The 19,680-nt window shown below is 43.8% G+C and overlaps 1 pseudogene; it reads left to right on the top strand.

Moving 5' to 3' along the window:
* LOC111959372 (zinc finger protein Helios-like) overlaps nucleotides 1–19,435 on the top strand; it is a 36,913-nt pseudogene extending 17,478 nt beyond the window's left edge.
* Nucleotides 19,436–19,680: the final 245 nt, after the last annotated feature.

The following is a 19,680-nucleotide window of genomic DNA, read 5'->3' as shown; positions in this document are numbered from 1 at the left end:
AGAGAGAGAGGATAGGTAGCTTAGGGGGGTTCTGGAGGGGAGTTCGAAGAATGAGGTTAATTCTGGAGCGCGGAGGGGATCAATAATAGTAGTTGTGGTAGCGGAAGGATCAGAGGGATTTCATATAGGGTAGGTAGGCTGAGGGCAGAGGATTCAAATAGTAGGTAGGCTGAGTGGCGGAGGGGAATTCTGATAATAGGTTAGTAGGGTCTAGCGGTCAGAGTTGGAGTTTCTAATTAGGTGTAGGTGTTGGCTGAGGGGTCGGATAGGGTGATTTCGGTATTATTATGTGGTGTGACGGTAAGGCGTGTAGGGGCTAGATATTAGGATGGCATAAGTTTGTAGGTAGTCTGACGGGGCGGTGGGGGTATTCCATTGGAGGTAGTAAGGGTGTAGGTTGGGGTTTAGTCTGTAGGCGGGCAGTAGGGGATGCGATATAGTAGGTAAGGCTGAGGGGCGGTGGGATTATGGGGCATAAATGTGAGGGTGTAGGCTGACGGGGCAAGGGATGTTCATTATATGTTTAGTTTAGGCTGAGGTGCATGATGGGATTCAGGTATAGGGTGTAGTTTTGTTTTCTGATTGGGCATCGTAGCGGGATTGCATTTATATGTAGGTTAGGTCTGAGTGGGTCAGGGAGGGGTATTCATAAGTAGGTGTAGTCTTCTGATGGGCCAGATGGGGATTGCATATAGTGATGAGTTTTTTATTGGTTGTGGTCTGAGGGCGCGAGGGGAATCGAGTTGAAGTAGTAGGTATTAGTGGTTTGAGTGGGCAGTTGTAGGGGATCATTATTATGTAGGCTTAGGTCTGTAGGGCGCTAGAGGGGATTCAGTGAAGAGAAGATAGTAGGTGTCGGGGAGGGGATTCTATATTTAGTAGACAGGCGCGGGTGAGGGCGGGGGGGGAGGAGTTCATGAGAGTAGTAGTGTTGTGGGCGGAGGTGGCGGGAGGGTTAGTCATGTGATAGTAGAGATACGGTGCTGTAGGGGCGGAGGGATGCATATAGAGATAGGCGAGGGGCAGGGGAGGGGATTCCAAGATAGTATGTGATAGATTGAGGGGGGCGGGAGGGATGTTCATGATGTAAGTATGGAGGGGGCATGGTCTGAGGGGGCGGGGGGGGGGATTCATGTGAGGTTAGGTTAGGGCTGAGTGGGCGGAGGTGGGTATGGGTTGCAATGGTATTGTAGAGTGTGAGAGTTTGAAGGGTCTGGGTGGGAGGGGATTCGGATGGATAGTGAGGGAGTGTGGTCTGAGGGGCGGGATGGGTATTTCAGGTAGTTAGTATGGTAAGGGCAGGGCGAGGGGTGAGGGGATGTCGAGATTATAGTAGTAGGGCTGTAAGGCCAGAGGGAGTTCAGTGATAGTAGAGGTAGCGGAGGCGGCGGATGGGGGGAGTGGCATTTATATAGAGGTTAGGCTGAGGAGGGCCAAGGAGAGGGGATTTCATATAGTAGGAGTAGGGCTGATGGGCGGATGAGGGGATTCATAGTAAGTGAGGTGCGTTATGTGTGTGCTGAGGGGGTCGGGAGGAGCATATAGTAGACAGGCTGAGGGGCGGTGGGGGGGGATCTATATAGTAAGGTTTTAGGGCTGGAAGGTGGTCGAGGGTATGGGCCATATAGTAGATAGGATGAGGGGTCGGAGGGATTCATTAATAGTGATAGAGCAGGCGTGAGGTCGGGGGGTGGGAGTAACGATGATAGTAAGGGGTAGGCTGAGGGGGCGGAATGGTTCGTCATATAGGTAAGTAAGTGTTGATTGTGATGGGGGAGGGGATTATATGGGATAGTATGGTAGGCGATGAGGGGCGGAGGTGGATTCAATGATTAGTAGGTGGTTGTTAGGCTGAGGGGGCAGAGGGTGGGGAGGATTCATATTAGGGTAGTCGTAGGGTGGTGGTGGTGGTGGCTGGGGCTGTAAGGTCCAGAGGAGAGTTTTCATAAGTATGGAGTAGTAGGCTGGGGCGGGTGGGAGGGATATATAGGTGAGGTTAGTATGGACTGGAGGGCGGGATAGGGTAGATTTGCAAGATAGTAGGATAGGTGGGTGTGGGCGGGCTGGGTGCGGGGATTGGTTTGGTTGGGGTGTGGTGCGGGGTGGTTGTTCGGGAGGTTAGTGTGGGTGGAGCGGGGGCAGAGAGGGAGCAGATAGAAGTGAGGCTGAGGGGTCGGGGGGAGTCAGGATTAGTTAAAGAATAGATGTGAGGGGCGGGAGGGATTTCATATAGTAGAGGGGGGCAGGCATGAGTGGCGGGGGGTGGGGGGATGCCATATAGTAGGTGGTGTAGGCTGAGGGGCGGGAGGGTAGGGCAAAGTAGATAGATTGAGGGGCGAGGGGATTCATAAGTAGGGTAGGCTGAGGGAGGTGCGGGGGGGGATCAATATAGGTGAGGGTTAGGGTGCGCGGGCGGGGTGAGGGTTGATTCATATGAGGTGAGGGGGTAGTGGCTGAGGGGCGAGGTGGGATGTCATGGGTAGTAGTTAAGGCTTGAGGGTCCGAGGGGATTTGCGAGGGATAGGTATCGTGTTGGGTGGGTGGTGGTGTGGTGGGGTGGTGGTGTGGGTGTGGTGGGGTGAGGGGTAGGGGTGTTGGGGTTTTGTGTGGGTGGTGGTTGGCTGAGGTGCGGAGGGATTTCATTATAGTAGCTGGTTAAGGTAGGGCTGAGGGGGGTGCAGGGGTTGAAGGGGATGGCTTACAGTAGGGGCATAAGGTGCTTAGGGGGTGGGGGGTGATCAGGATAGTAGGAGGTCTGAGGGGCAGAGTGGGAGGGATCAGGGATAGAGTTATGGTTGTAGGCTGAGGGCAGGGAGGTAATTCTAAGTAGGTGTGTGTATCCTGAGGGGGGTCGGTGAGGGTTCAATTAGGGGGTTAATGTAGGGCTTAGTGGGTCGGAAGGGATGCGATGATAGTGATGTAGCTGAGGGGCTGGTAGGATGCAAGTATAGTAGGTGGCGAGGTTGGTGGGGGTGTGGGGCTGGAGGGGTAGGAGTTGCATAGTAGGGGGTGGTAGGGGGCTGTAGGGCGGGAGGGGATCATAGAGGTGGTAGGTGTAGGCTGAGGGGTCGGAGGTTTGTTGGGGGCGGGAGGCATATAGATGATAGGGTTGGTCTGAGCGGTGCAGTGTAGGTGGACGTCGAGGTATGGTAGAGTTGAGGTTTGAGGGGCGGTGGGGAGGGATTGATGTTAAGTAGGTAGGGTGTTACTGAGGCCAGATGGGGGATGTGCATAGAGGTAGGTAGTGTGTCTGAGGGGGGCGGATAGGGATTCAGGATAGTTTAGTAGGTCGGAGGGCTGAGGGGATTCATAATGGTGATGTAGCGGAGGGAGGCGGGGAGGGAGTTCAAAGGAGGTGGTTTATGGTTCGCTGAGGGGCGTTAGTGGATTTTTTCATATAAGTATGGTAGTAGTGTCTGAGTGGGTCGATGTGGATGCATATATAGTGTTAGGTTTTAGTGTGCTGAGGGGTCGCAGGGGATTCATAATTAGTATCTGTACGGTCTAGTTGGCCTGGACTAGGGCAGAGGGGAATGCTTACAGTAGTAGCTTTGGGTGAGGGGATTCATATAGTAGGTATGGTTTCTGAGTGGTGCGGATGGGTATTCATATAGTCTGATGGATAGGGTTTTGTGGTTTTTTTTTTTTTACTGATGAGGTCAGGTAAGGGATTCAAATAGTAGGTTTAGGTGTCTGAGGGGCCGGAGAGGATTCTAATAGTTATGGGTAGTGCTGAGGGCTCAGAGGGGATTCTAATATATGTTAGATAGGTGTTCTGAGGGGCGAGTAGGGATGTCCATATAGTAGGTAGGCTGAGGGGCGGGTAGGGGGATTCATTATAGTAGTTTGGGATTACTGAGAGGCAGAGGGGATTCAAATAGAGTGGTTGTAAGGTTACTGAAGCGGGCGGAGGGTATTCATATATTGTAGGTAGGTCTTGTAGGGCGGAGGTGGATTTCATATAGTAGTATTGCTAGGGGCAGAGTGGGATTCATATAGTAAGGTAGGCTGAGGGGCGGGATGGGGGATATCATATAGTAGGTTAGGCGTTCTTGAGTGAGTGAGGGGATTATCATATATAGTAGATTTAGGTCTGAGGGGCCAGAGGGATATAATTGTATGCAGGTTTAGGACTCGAGGGGCGAGGGGATTCATATATAGGTTAGGTGCTGAGGGGTCGAAAGGGAATCTCATATAAGTAGATTGGGGTTAGTGTTTTCTTGGAGGGGTCGAAGGCGGAGTTCATATAGTAGCTATGGTGTCTTGAGGGGCGATGGTGGGAATCATATATGTATGGTAGTTTTTGCGTAGGGGCGAAAGGGATTTCATTTAGTAGGTAGGTCTGAGGGGGTAGATAGGGATTCATACAGAACTATCTTCCTTACTACATTTCTTTCATATTGGTGCCTACACGAATTGATGGAGTAGTGAAGGAATGAATAGGCCTTAACAGGATGGAAAATTAGAAAAGGTCAAGAAGAATGAGAGAGAAAGACCTCTGCTGGTCTTCTTGGTCTGCATGTGAGTAACTTCTAGTGAGGCTAACTACTAGAGATGGCGGTGTACTGTTGTCTGTCCTTTGTCCTCAATAGACACGGCAGTGGAGACCATCTAGAGAGAGTGGGTTCTTGATATGCAGTAGCAGGACAGTGAGCTTATCAGTTTAGAGCAATCACAGCACATTGCGTTTACTTTAAGTCTCCTCCATGAATCTACAGAGAACGAGAGTCCTTTCTTGAGAGACGAGATTCGTGGAGCAGGTGTCTTATACAGAATGAAAGGAACCATTCATGTCCTGGTGCCTAACGACTATGCCTCTTGCTGCTGCAAACTTAAAGCTTAGACGTAGTATGCGTTCCCATACTCTAACTAATGACTAACAATGATATTGTTGGGATCTGTTTTTGGCTAAGATCTGTCTCACACGATTTTTTTTTTTGTATTTTTTTGTTTTTTTGTTTTATAACTAGACACATATAGTTCAGTGATCAATGCCTTTTAGTACAATTTATCGTATGACAGACCCTGTTCTATTAGCCTGTTCAATATCATTCAAGCTATTTGACTAAGTTCGAATAATTTATTGATAACCAGGATTATGGAGTATATCAGTAGTAACCACAGGAATAAAAAAGTAAAGTCAGACATGACTGGCAGGATTATTATGAGGTGAATTGGTAATAAAAGCCACATGATAGAGAAGGAAGAAGAGGAAAGGACGATGATGAAGAAGAAGAATGTAAGTAGAAAGAGGGAAGAACAGAGCGCAGATGATGCGAACCTGAGTGTGTTGCGTGGCGTGAGGTCCTTGTGAGTGGCGTCACGTGACGTTCGCTGGCTAAGGCTTCAGCTGACAGTAAGGGGCAATTGTGTAATGGGTTGGCTCCCCTGTGTGCGTCTTATGTGTCTCAACAGATGCCTTGGTCTGAAAGTGGATACGAGCACGATCCATACACTGGTTTTACACTGGTAATAGGCCTTTATTTCATCCTGATGAGGGCATCAGGAAGTGTTACATCTGGAACGGCCTATCGCTTGAAGAGTGGGCACCGGAATAGTTGCAAGCTCGCATCACTTTTCACAGTCCCCCTTTAAAAACTTCTTGCAACTATAGGCGGTGCTGTTCCGCATTAGCATAATTTGTGTCTCAAATTAAACTGCCTCGTGCTAATCTTGATCGTACAATAGCTATTATTGTATTATTGGTATGAAAACCTTTCTAGTGTTCTATTAGAAGTGTGGAATTTGTCTATGAGTTGGTAAGTTGAACAATTTTATTAAGTCTACTTTTCATGACATGGAGTTCAATTTTCAGAAATGATTAAACGTCGATCTGAATTCGTGGGGTTCTTGGTTTATATGAGGCTTAACTATGTGGAAGCATGAGTTTGAACGCGAACACGCCTACTCTTCCTTACTTGGGTTCTAGTATCGGTCATCACGTTTTCAATGAAGTCGATGTTGGTTTTACGCTTCACGTAGCATTAATGAATGACAAAAATGTACAGAGATCCCCTCTTTTTCTCAACGTGCGCGTCGTCTTAAGTACCGTTTGAAAGGTCCATCTGGAACCTGTCCTTTCGTTCTCAAATCGTTTTCTAACACAGCAATCGAGTTTTCCTCCGGTCATTGTTTTCAATCGTTATAATGTTTGTTGTTATTAGACAGTATAATGTAGTTATATTTGAGCCGTTTTTATATCAATTTATATCCGTGTTAGTGCGATTTTGCGGAATTTCTGTTTGTGTGGTGCGTTTTGCTGAAATGTTTTGGATCACATCCTGTTTTATGGGAGTCCGTGTTTTTGGTTGTCGTCAGTTGGTGGTGGATCATTTCGACAGGCGACAGAGGATCTTATCGACCAATAGACGGTTTGGAGTTTAACATAGAAAAGGATACAATTTGCCTTCAAGGAATGAGTTTGGTGGAAGAACAGCCTCAAAGTAAGCAATATTTAATATGAAGAACGTTTTTCCTGTTCGAAATATTTTAAAACGCATAATGTCGCCATTGTTTTAGGTTAATATGTCCAACTTGGTCCAACCTCTTGTGATTGAAAAAGAATGAGGATAATGTTTTAGATAAATGTGTAATCCGCGGTGCATTAAGAACCTAATGTTGTCTTTCGTTGCTGTCAACCCTGTATTTTTTAGTCCAATGTATTGATTAGCTTTCAATTAAACTAGATCACTCTTGATAGATGACGTCAGACATATTGAGGCTTTGATTTCCTAGTATTTTTAATTGTGTTAACCACGGTTTGTAATCTAAATATGCACCTTTTCGAACAACGTATATGTAATATTGGTTTTGAAAATGATGTTACAGGAGTGTCATCGGAAGATTCTGAAGAAGGTTAGTGAAAAAATTAATATATTTTGGCGGTGATTACGTTTATAGCGCTCTTTGGCTGGATTCAGATGCTCTTGGTAATGTTTGTTCATGTGGTTATGCTACTTATCGATTTGTATTGTGTTTCGCTGAAAAACGCTTAGAAAATCTGAAATATGGTCTGAAATCACAAGACTCGGGTCTTTCCATTGCTATGCTTTTTGTCTTATTTTTATTGAAATGTGTTTATGATGAGTAAATTGGTCATACACGTTGCTCTATTCTAGTAATTCTAGTCGATTGTTGATTGGTGGGTGCAATTTGTAAACTGTGATTTCTACCTGAAATATGCACTTTTTTCTAACAAAAACTATCCTTATTACAGAAATGTTAATTATTCAGACTGTCTCTTGAAGAGGTTTTTTCTTGGTTATGTGGATATCAATATCTTAGTTGAGCCGAATTGGTGATAGACCTGAAGGAGTAAGAAACTGATGGAGTTTAGCAATAAGTGGAGTGTTATTTAGAAACTAGAAGGTGTTTTCTATCCAATAATAACAATAATATGCATATTGTACGATCAAGAATTTAGCACGAGGCAGTTTAATTTGGAGACACAAATATGCTAATGCGGAACAGCACCCCCTATAGTTGCAAGAAGTTTTTAAAGGGGGACTGTGAGTGATGCGAGCTTGCACTTCCGGTGCCCCTCTCAGCTGATAGGCCGTTCCAGTGTAACACTTCCTGTGCCCCTCTCAGGTGATAGGCCGTTCCAGTGTAACCAGTGTGGTGTGTCGTTCACTCAGAAGGGCAATCTGTTGAGACACATTAAGCTGCACACGGGGGAGAAACCCTTCAAATGCCCCTTCTGCAGCTACGCCTGCCGCCGTCGTGACGCACTCACAGGCCACCTACGCACACACTCAGGTCAGCCTCTCTGCCGCCTCTGTTCTTCCTTCTTCTTCTTCTTCTTCTTCTTCTTCCTCATCGTCCTCCTCTTCTTCCTCATCTTTGTGGCTCCTTTATTCACCTATTCCCTCTATATTGAGTCATGCTTGCTTTAACTTTTTTTATTCCTGTGGTTACTACTGAGTATTATATCCTGGTTTCAATAAATTTTCGACTTGTCAAATAGTTGATGCTATAGAACAGGCTATAGAACAGGTCTGTCTCGATGTAACTAAAAGCATGATCTCATCTGACTTGTGTCTAAGTTTGTGTGAGACAGATTAGCAACAGTCCCCACAAATATCATTGTTTCTCATTGTTGGATGGATGCATCTCTCTGAAGCTTTGTTTGCAGACAGACAAGGGCTGTGGTTAGGCACCCAGGACATGGTGTTCCTTTCATTCCTATAACCTGCTCACGTCTCGTCTCCTCAGAAAGGAACTCTCTGTTCTCTGTAGATATATGGGGAGACTAAAGAAACGCTGTGCTGTGTTGCTCTAACTGTAACTCACTGTCCTAGCTCTGCATCAAAGACCCCTCTCTCTCTGTGGTCTCCACTGCCGTGTCTTTGAGACACAGGACAGACAACAGTACACCGCCATCTCTAGTGTTGTCCTCCTAGAAGTACTCACATGCAGCTACCCAGAACCAGAGGGTCTTTCTCTCTTTCATTCTCTTTTGACCTTTTTCTAATTTTCACTTCCTGTTTTTTAGGCTAAATTCATTCTTCACTCTCCTCCAGTCAGTGTAGGCACCAAATGAAAGTGTAGTAAGGAGTAGTTCTGTATGAATCCCCTTTCGCCCCTCAGCCTACCTACTAAATGAATCCCTTTCGCCCCTCAGCCTACCTACTATATGAATCCCCTCCGCCCCTCAGCCTACCTACTATATGAATCCCCNTGAATCCCCTCCGCCCCTCAGCCTACCTACTATATGAATCCCCTCAGCCCCTCAGCCTACCTACTATATGAATCCCCTCCGCCCCTCAGCCTACCTACTATATGAATCCCCTTTCGCCCCTCAACCTACCTACTATATGAATCCCCTCCGCCCCTCAGCCTACCTACTATGTGAATCCCCTCCGCCCCTCAGCCTACCTACTATATGAATCCCCTCCGCCGCTCAGCTTACCTACTACACTACCTGAGCGTTGAATGTAATGTTAGGCACACTTCTGTGGCATACGGAGTAGGTTGGCATGACGTTCTCTTACGTACAAGGCTGTAGTTGAAAGGGCTCTTCTCCCTTCTCCTCTCTCTATCTCTGTCCCTCCCTGCCCCCTGGGAGACACATGACACAGTGCCAGGAAACAGGCGAAGAGATTGAGAGGGGAAAGAGACCGAGACAGAGAAACAGAGAGAGAGAGACAGTGACAATGTATTGTACAATCAAAATCAAATCAAATGAAATGTTATTAGTTACATACACATGGTTAGCAGATGTTAATGTGAGTGTAGTGAAATGCTTGTGCTTTTAGTTCAGAAAATGCAGTAATATCTTACATATAATGTAACAAATTCACAACAACTACCTCATACACACAAATGTAAAGGGATGAATAAGAATATGTACATGTAAATATATGGATGAGCGATGGCCGTGCGACATAGGCAAAATGCAGTAAATGGTATAGAATAGAATACAGTATATATATATGAGATGAGTAATGTAGGATATGTACACATTATTAAAGTGGCGTTTTTTAAAGTGACTAGTGATACATTTATTAAGTACAATTATTAAAGTGGCCAGAGATTTGAGTCTGTATGTTGTCAGCAGCCTCTCTATGTTAGTCTCTCGGTCCCAGCTTTGATGCACCTGTACTGACCTCGCCTTCTGGATGATAACGGGGTGAACAGGCAGTGGCTCGGGTGGTTATTGTCCTTGATGATCTTTTTGGCCTTCCTGTGACATTGGGTGCTGTAGGTGTCCTGGAGGGCAGGTAGTTTGCTCCCGGTGATGCGTTGTGCAGACCACACTACCCTCTGGAGAACATACTTTCCCCTGTCACAGTGAAGTCACAGATTGGCACTGCATGGATTGTGTTTACAGTATCTGAACCCATCACAAACACATTGTTGAATGGCAATATGAATTCATTCCTAGAATTGCTGTGCAAATGTGTAGTGTGCATGTGATTGTTCTTGGAGGTGTTTTAGATGCTACATGGAGAGCTATGGAATCACTCATTTTTGACATTACATGAGACAATAAAAGGGTTCTGAGACAAGAAACAATAGGTTCCTGTTTGTCACCCAAATAGAGGCAGCCGACTGAGTCTAAAGGCTGAGAGCGTTGAGGCTATTTGCATGTTCAAGAATAGCTGCTGAAAGCAGGATTTTGGTGATACATCCAACATCTGCAAAAGGCCACATGGGGGAGGTTTTGTAAATGAGGTGTGTGTGTGTGTGTTGCCTATTCCAACATGAAAGTGTAACTGCCCATTGCGGCTGGCTGCTGGCGACAGTTCACAGGTGCTTAGGCCTAGATCATTGGAGCAGACAGACACGTCAGGGTGTTTTTCCATTACCGTGACATTATATTACTTTAGTTGGTAGAACATTGGATTCTTATAATGCCAGGGTAGTGGGTTTGATTCCCAAGACCACCCATACGTTAAATGTATGCGCGCGTGACTGTAAGTCGCTTTAGATAAAAGTATCTTAGTTATCAGACTGAAACATGTTATTCCCACAGTAACAGGTCAGGTAGTTTCTATTGACGTAGTCACCTCTGCTATACATTTTATCACGTGAACTACTCCTATTTTGGGCCAGAGTCTGGGTCACTGGTGGGTGTTGTCTGGACTGCCAACTCATTATGAATTTATTCATTCATTCATTCATTAATGAGTAATTCATTCATGAGTGAATGAATGAATGAAGTAGAATTCATAAATTAATGAAGAAAGATTGGAAGGAAGGAAGGGAGGAAGGATTGAAGGAGGGAAGGAAGGATCAACGGATGGATCTTCTCTGTGGGAAAGCTAGGTGAAGTTTTGGCCTGTCTCACCAGCATAAACCCCATCTGAATGGAACTGGCAGCATGAATCACTTCTCACCTCCAGCTGCTGAGGAGAAACACATGCGCTGTCTAACGTTGGAGTTATTTTCCTCCCACTAAGGGATGCAGAACATATTGACTGTCTCTGTACTAGGCCTACAGGACCATTTAATTATGCAACATAGTAGTGAACTAGTATTTTTGCGCCTGGAAGAGTTGTAACAGTTGTTCCTTGGCGTATGAAAGGAACACGTCTGTATTCGAGAGTCTGGTTTGTGTGAGGGATCCTACTAGTTGTGGAGCATAATTACTCCATAGCTCATCACAGCCCTCCTCTATTTTCTGTCTTCTCCATGGGCTCTGTTTGTTTACTACAACCTCCTACAGCAGTGTTTCTCAACTCCAGACCTCCAGTACCCCCAACAGCACACATTTTTGTTTTAGCCCCGGACCAACTCACCTGATTGAACTCATTGAGGGCTTGATGATTAGTTGACAAGTTGAATCAGGTGTGCTTGTCTCGGGCTACAACCAAAAGGTGTTCTCTTGGGTGTACTCGAGGACTGGAGTTGGGAACACTGTCCTAGAAAGTTCATATAGACTCTGTTCTCCACAGGTTCTAAGCGTTTACTACAACCTCCTAGAGAGTTCACATACTGTAGATTTGCGTCACCACAAAAATGCTTTGGACCATGCCCACTCTCTCTCTGTCCATCCATCTGTCTATTAAATTAATATTTTGTTATTTTGATATTATTTCTCTCATTTAGTGGGCAAACCACACAAGTGCAACTACTGTGGGCGGAGCTACAAACAGAGGATTTCATTGGAGGAGCATAAAGAGCGTTGCCATAACTACCTCCAGAGTGTTGCCATGGATCCCACCTCCATCACCAGGCCTTATCCAGGTGAGTGTCAATGTCCTGCTCTGGTACAGAGACCTGCTATATGGTACAGCACTGATGGTATGGATGCGGAAACGTCTGCTTTGTTTGCCACTTTTCCGCACCTTGCACTTTCTCTTTTTATAATTGATCATTCAAGCATGAAGTTCAATTGAAGACCACTTTTGTTTCTCTGCCTCCTTATTGTAGAGTAAGTGCGAGTACCCTGTGAACTCTACTTAGTTATTTGACATTTATACACCAGCCACCTACAAGCCTTGGTGCAGACTTTCATTCTGCTTTTCCACACACACGCGCACGCACACACACACACACACACACACACACACACACACACACACACACACACACACACACACACACACACACACACACACAATACACATCTAGATGTGTATAAGAGACAGCATGATACCATACATACATATATGTGCTGATCCCACTGCAGACCCCTTCCCGACACACACTCCTCTGACCCCTAGGTGAGGTCCCTAAAGAGCAGAGGCCCCTGGCCGAGGCTGTTGCCAGGGCAACCTTCGACCGCCCACCAGTCATCGAGAGACTGCAGAGTAACATGGGGAAGAGGAAGAGCACCACCCCACAAAAGTTTGTGGGTAAGAATCATCACATCACTTCCTGTGGTGGGGAGCACAATGGTGTGTTGACCCCAAGGATAACTAACTCACAATTACTCATATAAGCTTATATAACTATTGTATTTAAAAGGACAATGCATCATTATATTTTTCTTTACAGTAACTATTTGAAATGTTTCAGTGTTTGATAATTATTAATTTGTTATTAAAGGTAGACTCAGCAAAAATTACATTGCCACGAGCAGCACCGGAGATATTGAGATGATTGAGATGCAACACTTCGCTCTCACACAGTCACACACAGTGTCTGTGCATGCGCATGGGTGCTTCATGCTGTTCACAGCGTGGTAGCCAGGGCACCAAAACAGCTGAGAAGTTCAGCCTCTCACTTCAACACTCTTAGTTGTTACAGAAATCGACCCACCATATTGTTTACGTTTTGCATCTCCCTCATATCACTGAGTATTTAGTGGGGTATTTAGTTAATTCCATTTTTTGATTGAATTTAACCTGTTCTGTTAGGTTAAATTCAGTTTACAGTTTTGATTGTTTATGTTTTATGTTCAGTTTGACTGAAATGCAACAGGATAAGTTCATGCATGCAAAAAAGGGAATTGCGTGCCTGGGCAGAGGTTTAGCAACAAAAATATTACCTTCATTTAACGGTAGAAATTAACAAACTATTCACAGATTTCAGCCTTTTGTTCGATTGTTTTAGATTGTATGTATTTCTACATTCAATTACAATAAATACTTATCATCAATAACATTATTTTTTTTTGTATTACGAAACAGTTGTAAACATTTAGTTGGCATGCAACTGACAATAATTTTTGCATATTAGCATTGAACACAGTTATTTTGTTTGTGAGGTATAATTCACTGCACTATTAGATAGAGCGAGACACAGAGAGCGGATGAGAGAGACGAGGGCATGTTTTTCACTCTGTGGTTTGTTACACCTGTATCTCTGCCATAGCTCTTATCGAGAGAGGGGCAAAACAGCTCACCGCATCCCTGTTCTGGAGGGGTTAAACAGTGCATTCAGATAGATGGGGATTTCCACTATTAAACACAAAACCTCTGAGATAATGCAATAAGAAAAACAAGAAAATTAGCTTCTCAAAAGGGAAAAGGTTCAACTGTGACAGGCACTCATATTCATATACTATATATTTACACTTGTATGTATAGTATACTAGTTGTTGCTAAACATGGTTTCAAGAGGTGTCATTCAACCAGACACTTTCTCCATACATATGTGAGTTTCATTGTGGTAATATGCATTCTGTGCTCTGTGCAGGTGAGAAGATGATGCGTTACAGTTACCCAGAGCTGAGCTATGACATGAGTCTGAAGTATGAGAAGGAGGCGGAGCTGATGCAGGCTCACATGATGGACCAGGCTATCAACAACGCCATCTCTTACCTGGGCTCTGACTCCCTGAGACCCCTAGTCCACCACCCCCATCCGCACGGTCCACACGGTCCACACCCATCCCTCTCAATGGCTGAGGTGGTAAACATGGGCAACCCCCTCTTCCACCACGTCTACCCCCTGGAACCAGGGCCAGGGCACCGTATGGACCGACCAAGCAGCCGGGACGCCCCACCTCATCCTTCACCTCTGCACCCTCCTCTTCCTGACTTTACTCCCTCCTCCAACGGGCCCATCGCCCTCACCAGACCCAAGCAGCACCAGCTCCAGGGTACCAGAGAGGAGAGAGAGTGTCCTAGCAACAGTGGGCTGGACTCGGCCGAATCTGCCCGGAGCAGCCCTCAGGAGAGGCTGGGTTACCACAGGAACCACAGAAACAACCCCCACCCCCGACCCAGGTCCAGACCCAGCCCAGCCAATGGCGGGAGAGAGGAGGGGCGAGGTGGGGCTGAGGTGGGTGGGGTGGGGTTTACAGCGGAGGTGGCCCGGGGAGAGGCGGCAGAGACGAGTCGGGACGGGGTGCGTGTGTTTGGGCGAGAGGGCCGGGAGGTGAGGGTGTTCCAGTGTGAGCACTGCTGTGTTCTCTTCCTGGACCACGTTATGTACACCATCCACATGGGCTGTCATGGTTACAGGGACCCGCTGGAGTGCAACATCTGTGGCCACCGCAGTAAGGACTGCTACGAGTTCTCATCTCACATCATCCGCGGGGAACACACCTTCCAGTAGAGGGCTGGACAAGACAGGAGCCGTCCCTCCCCATCCCCACCCCAGGACTGTGATGTTGAACTAACTGTGTGTGGTCAATGCAACCAACCAAGGCAGAGAAAACGAACTAACATTTGCTGCAGCATAATGAAACTGACTATATAATTCCAAACAAATATATGAAGGTCTGGGCCAAATACACATTTTCATTTTTTAAGGTGTTTTGAAGATTTTAAAGTTGAGATATGCATCTGAAGTGAGGGATTTCTTCGTGTGGGAAAAAGAGGACAAAGAATAAGTACACCTATTCAGTTTTGTTGTGGTCTGTCTCTGAGATTGTCAAAGAGCAACTAATACTGTGAGTAGTTATATTATAGTTTAAAAGTCGTTTTACTGTCCTTGTCTTGCATACTGTATTGTTGCACTTGTTTGCTGCAACACAAACTGCCATGTAAGAGCTCAACTCATCAAGGGGGCTTTCCCTGACTCCACCACCCAAACCATTTCATGCAACATACATCTTCTCTGTCTTATGTCAAAAGCCTTGCTAACTGCAAAGTGCTCAGACGTGTTGTCACACCAGCCACATTAGAGAGGGAGAGAGAGAAGAGCGAGTGAGAGAGAGAGAGAGAGANNNAGAGAGAGAGAGAGAGAGAGAGAGAGAGAGAGAGAGAGAGAGAGAGAGAGAGAGAGAGAGAGAACAAGAAAGAGAGAGAGAGAGAACAAGAAAGAGAGAAAGAAAGAAAATATAAGAGAAAGAGAGAGAGACTTACTCAGACATTGATTTACTTTTTCAGACATTGTATACAAATTTGTTATTAAAGTTTTGTTCATTACACTAGCTAACTATCTGTTTTCCTTAGAACAGTTCCTTTAACCTTATCAGTTCCACAACACTTCACAGAGGAAAGGAAAAGCACTGCACTGCAACCTGCCTCCCTAAACCTGTTCTTGCACTAGCAGCCTGATGCCTTGAGGGATGGGGAGGCCGGGAATGGATGAGGCACTCCCTGGTTCAATAGCAACTTCACATATCTTTCTCGCAGCTTGCCTTTACCCCACTCATGTGTCTTTAGTGAACAGGCGGCTTTCTGCAGATTACATGTCCGTGCATGTACTCCACTGTACTCCAGGGTTGGGATCAATGCCATTTCAATTCAGTCAATGAAAAAAAGCAATGAGGAAAATTGGCATTGGAATTTGGAATTGCAATTTACTTTTTTTGTTGATAGAATTTAAATTGAATTGATCCGAACCCTGCTGTACAGTGCATATGAATGATGTGGAAAGGATTTAGCCCAGTGCAAATGGCAATGCACTTTAAACTGATACACTGGTACTGTCAAGTAGACAGAAAGCAGTGTGGTTTAGAGTTTACTAAGAGCCTTTTTAGAAGGATACTGCCAATGAAGAAAGATGGCACTGATTTGGATCAAATATGATAATCTAGGTGCACTTGGACAAATGCGTAAGACAATGTACATACTGCTCTTTAGATAACTGATATTTTTCTGGCAAAATATGTATTGCCACTGTTGTTCTGTTTATTTTGCAACGTATACCATATTTTGAATTGACACTGTCTTTTGTCTTGATAGTCTTTGGCCATTGGAATGGCCCTATGTATATGGCCAGGAACAGTTCACTGTTCAATTCAAACTTCTTCTCTCCTGCCTGGTCTATGTAACCTTCCTGGTCAAAGTAGCAGCTTATTTCTGTTTACATGACAGCGACGTGGACAAATTATATATCTACTCATAGTGCAACAGACATACGGTACTTCTATTACAACAGCTTATTGTTACTGTAAAGTATTGGCAATAGTATCTGTTTCCACTTTTTAGTTGTTGTAGTATCTCATATACTATTGTACATTGTACATTCCCACACTGCATTATTGTTATTAAATGAGCGCCCCTATTTTTGTATTTAATCACACCTTTATCTTTGATAACAAATATTTCTATAGGTGTTCTAATGCAACGGTATAGGCCTATTCTATGTTATAATTGTCTTAAAACTATTGTATGTCTGCCTATTTTCTTTGTCTAAACAAATCCACAAACATAACAGCTCGCTATGAAGCAAGCATGATGCAAAGAAATTGTTTTTAGAGATGTTTTTTAGAATATACAGTACCAGTCAAAGGTTTTGACACCTACTCAATCAAGTTTTTTTATTTTTTTATTTGTACTATTTTCTACATAATAGAATAATAGTGAAGACATCAAAACTATGAAATAACACATGGAATCATGTTAAAAAGTGTTAAACAAATCAAAATATATGTTATATTTGTGATTCTTCAAAGTAGCCACCCTTTGCCTTGATGACAGCTTTGCACACTCTTGACATTCTCTCAACCAGCTTCAACTGGAATGCTTTTCCAACAGTTTTGAAGGAGTTCCCACATATGCTGAGCACTTGGCTATTTTTCCTTCACTGCGGTCCAACTCATCCCAAACCATCTCAATTGGGTTGAGGTCGGGTGATTGTGGAGGCCGGGTCATCTGATGCAGCACTCCATCACTATCCTTCTTGGTCAAATAGCCCTTAAACAGCGTGAAGGTGTGTTGGGTCCAAAACAAATGATAGTCCCACTAAGCGCAAACCAGATGGGATGGCATATCGCTGCAGAATGCTGTGGTAGCCATGCTGGTTAAGTGTGCCTTGAATTCTAAATAAATCACCAACAGTGTCACCAGCAAAGCACCCACACACCATCACACCTCTTCTTCCATGCTTCACGGTGGGAACCACACATGTGGAGATCCTCTGTTCAGATACTCTGCGTCTCACACGGCGGTTGGAACCAAAAATCTCTAATTAGGACTCATCAGACCAAAGGACAGATTTCCACCGGTCTAATGTCCATTGCTCGTGTTTCATGCTGGTTAAGTGTGCCTTAAGTGTGCCTTCCCACACCTCCTCCTCCATGCGTCACGGTGGGAACCACAAATGCGGATATAATCCGTTCACCTACTCTCACAAAGACAGGGTGGTTGAAAGAAAGGACAGATTTCCACCGGTCTAATGTCCATTGCTCGTGTTTCCTGGCCCAAGCAAGTATCTTCTTATTATTGGTGTCCTTTACTAGTGGTTTCTTTGGAGCAATTCGACCATGAAAGCCTGATTCACGCAGTCTCCTCTGAACAGTTGATGTTCAGATGTGTCTGTTACTTGAACTCTGTGAAGTATTTATTTGAGCTGCAATTTCTGAGGCTGGTAACTCTGCTGCAGAGGATAAATTCATTAAAGGTACCTCTGGGTCTTTTTTTCCTGTGGCGGTCCTCATGAGAACCAGTTTCATCATAGCGCTTGATGGTTTTTGCGACTGCACTTGAAGAAACTTTCAAAGTTCTTGACATTTTCTGGATTGACTGACCTTCATGTCCTAAAGTAATGATGTACTGTTGTTTTTCTTTGCTTATTTGAGCCGCCATAATATGGACTTGGTCTTTTACCAAATAGGGCAATCTTCTGTATACCACCCTTACCTTGTCACAACACAACTGATTGGCTCAAACACATTAAGAAGGAAAGACATTTAAAAATATATATGTTTAACAATGTAGAATATATATATATGTTTCTACAATGTAGAAAATAGTAAAAACATAAAGAAAATCCTTCAATGAGTAGGAGTGTCCAACCTTTTGACTGGTACTGTATGAAAAACATATGTCACACCACCTGTAGTAAAGAGCACACAATTGCTTTACTTTCTGTTACAAAACATTTATGCAGAGGCATTATATGTTATATTTGTCACTGTAGATAATCTGCTTGTATTCTGTTTTATTCTCTCCTTCCAAAAGCATCAATGTGTGCATTAATTGCTTTGACAACTCCCCCATTGAGGAAGACAGTGTCAGCACCAAGATTAGACTTTTGAAGAATTATCTACTTAACAAAAAGTCACTGGGAAGAAAGAAATACAGATTATTGTTTTAGAATGTGAACTCGATAGTGTATAGTTAAAAGTATTTTTTTGATTTTTCACCGGCAGCTTTTACTGTGTGTATATGTAGAGGCCTTAGCTCAAAGTGCTTGTTGTTGGACCTACCGCTGTTGTACGAGCCGTTTTACCTCTGTTAGTTCAACCTTGTTAAAGAGTGATACATATAAAGTTGAAGCATCATGTGTAAATATATCTGTAGGCCATAGCCTATATATGAACTTATATGAGCCTATATGAACACAAAGAAGAAGTGATATTATTGACAGACTCCACACTCCTAGATGAAGAGCATACTTGAAGTGGAAATAGTGACGCTCCTGATTGTGCTGCATTTTTATACTTACTAAAAACGGCGCTAGATTTATATTTTTCTTGGTAAATGTAAAATATGAATAGTTTTGTGACAATGACATGCTTTTTTATTATTCTTAAGCGCTAACCAACAAAACTGGTAAAAGAGAGGGTTACTGTGTATTGTTGTATACATATTGTATATGGTGTTTATTTTGGCACTATGAAAATGGGTTAGGAATGTACACCTATATATTTGTTATAATTATTATCATGTGGGGGACTCAGGTATTTGTCTTCTATGTACTTCTACTTTTGTATTTCTTAAAATACATATTGAAATACATATTTTTTTTATAAACTAAATAAATAATTTGGGATATTGCTTTCATTGATAGGTTCATCTCTGAAATTGGTGAATTTTGTGATGTTACAAATGCTACAAATTAAAATACCTGAAGAGAATATTGAGGTATTACCAAAACCAATGTTGCTACTGAAGTTTGCTTCCAATATCATTGAAATGAAATGAAGATACTGTGCTGTAAATAGCAAAATATTTGTTTATGACATGAGCTTTCCACTATTCAACTATAGATTGTTTTGTATGGATGTCAAGTGTGATGAAACAAGTTATTACCAGTTTGTATGGTGAAAGATAACCACACACAATCTATGTATCCTAGCACCTTATCCCATAAGAGTCTAAGACCCCTTGAAGTATCAAAAAAATACATAAACAAATTATTTGATGAAAAAAGTGTTTTGGCCTTACTGCTATTAGCCCATACAAATGCACTGATTAACAGATTTACAATATGAACAGATATCTTAGAGGTTTAAGAATGATCAGGACACATTTATATATATATATAGAGAGCGATATTACATGTATTTAACCCTTTATGGTACCATGGTACGTTCAGATGAGTCTTGTGAGGCCTATGTGCGTCCTAGAGCAAGTAAAATGATGGAATTAAGAAATATATAAATATTAGG

This window comes from Salvelinus sp. IW2-2015, linkage group LG36 (genome assembly GCF_002910315.2).
Source record: "Salvelinus sp. IW2-2015 linkage group LG36, ASM291031v2, whole genome shotgun sequence".
Taxonomy (NCBI): Eukaryota; Metazoa; Chordata; class Actinopteri; order Salmoniformes; family Salmonidae; genus Salvelinus; species Salvelinus sp. IW2-2015.
Note: the sequence above shows the minus strand (reverse complement) of the source record. Positions and strands in the feature narration are given on the sequence as shown.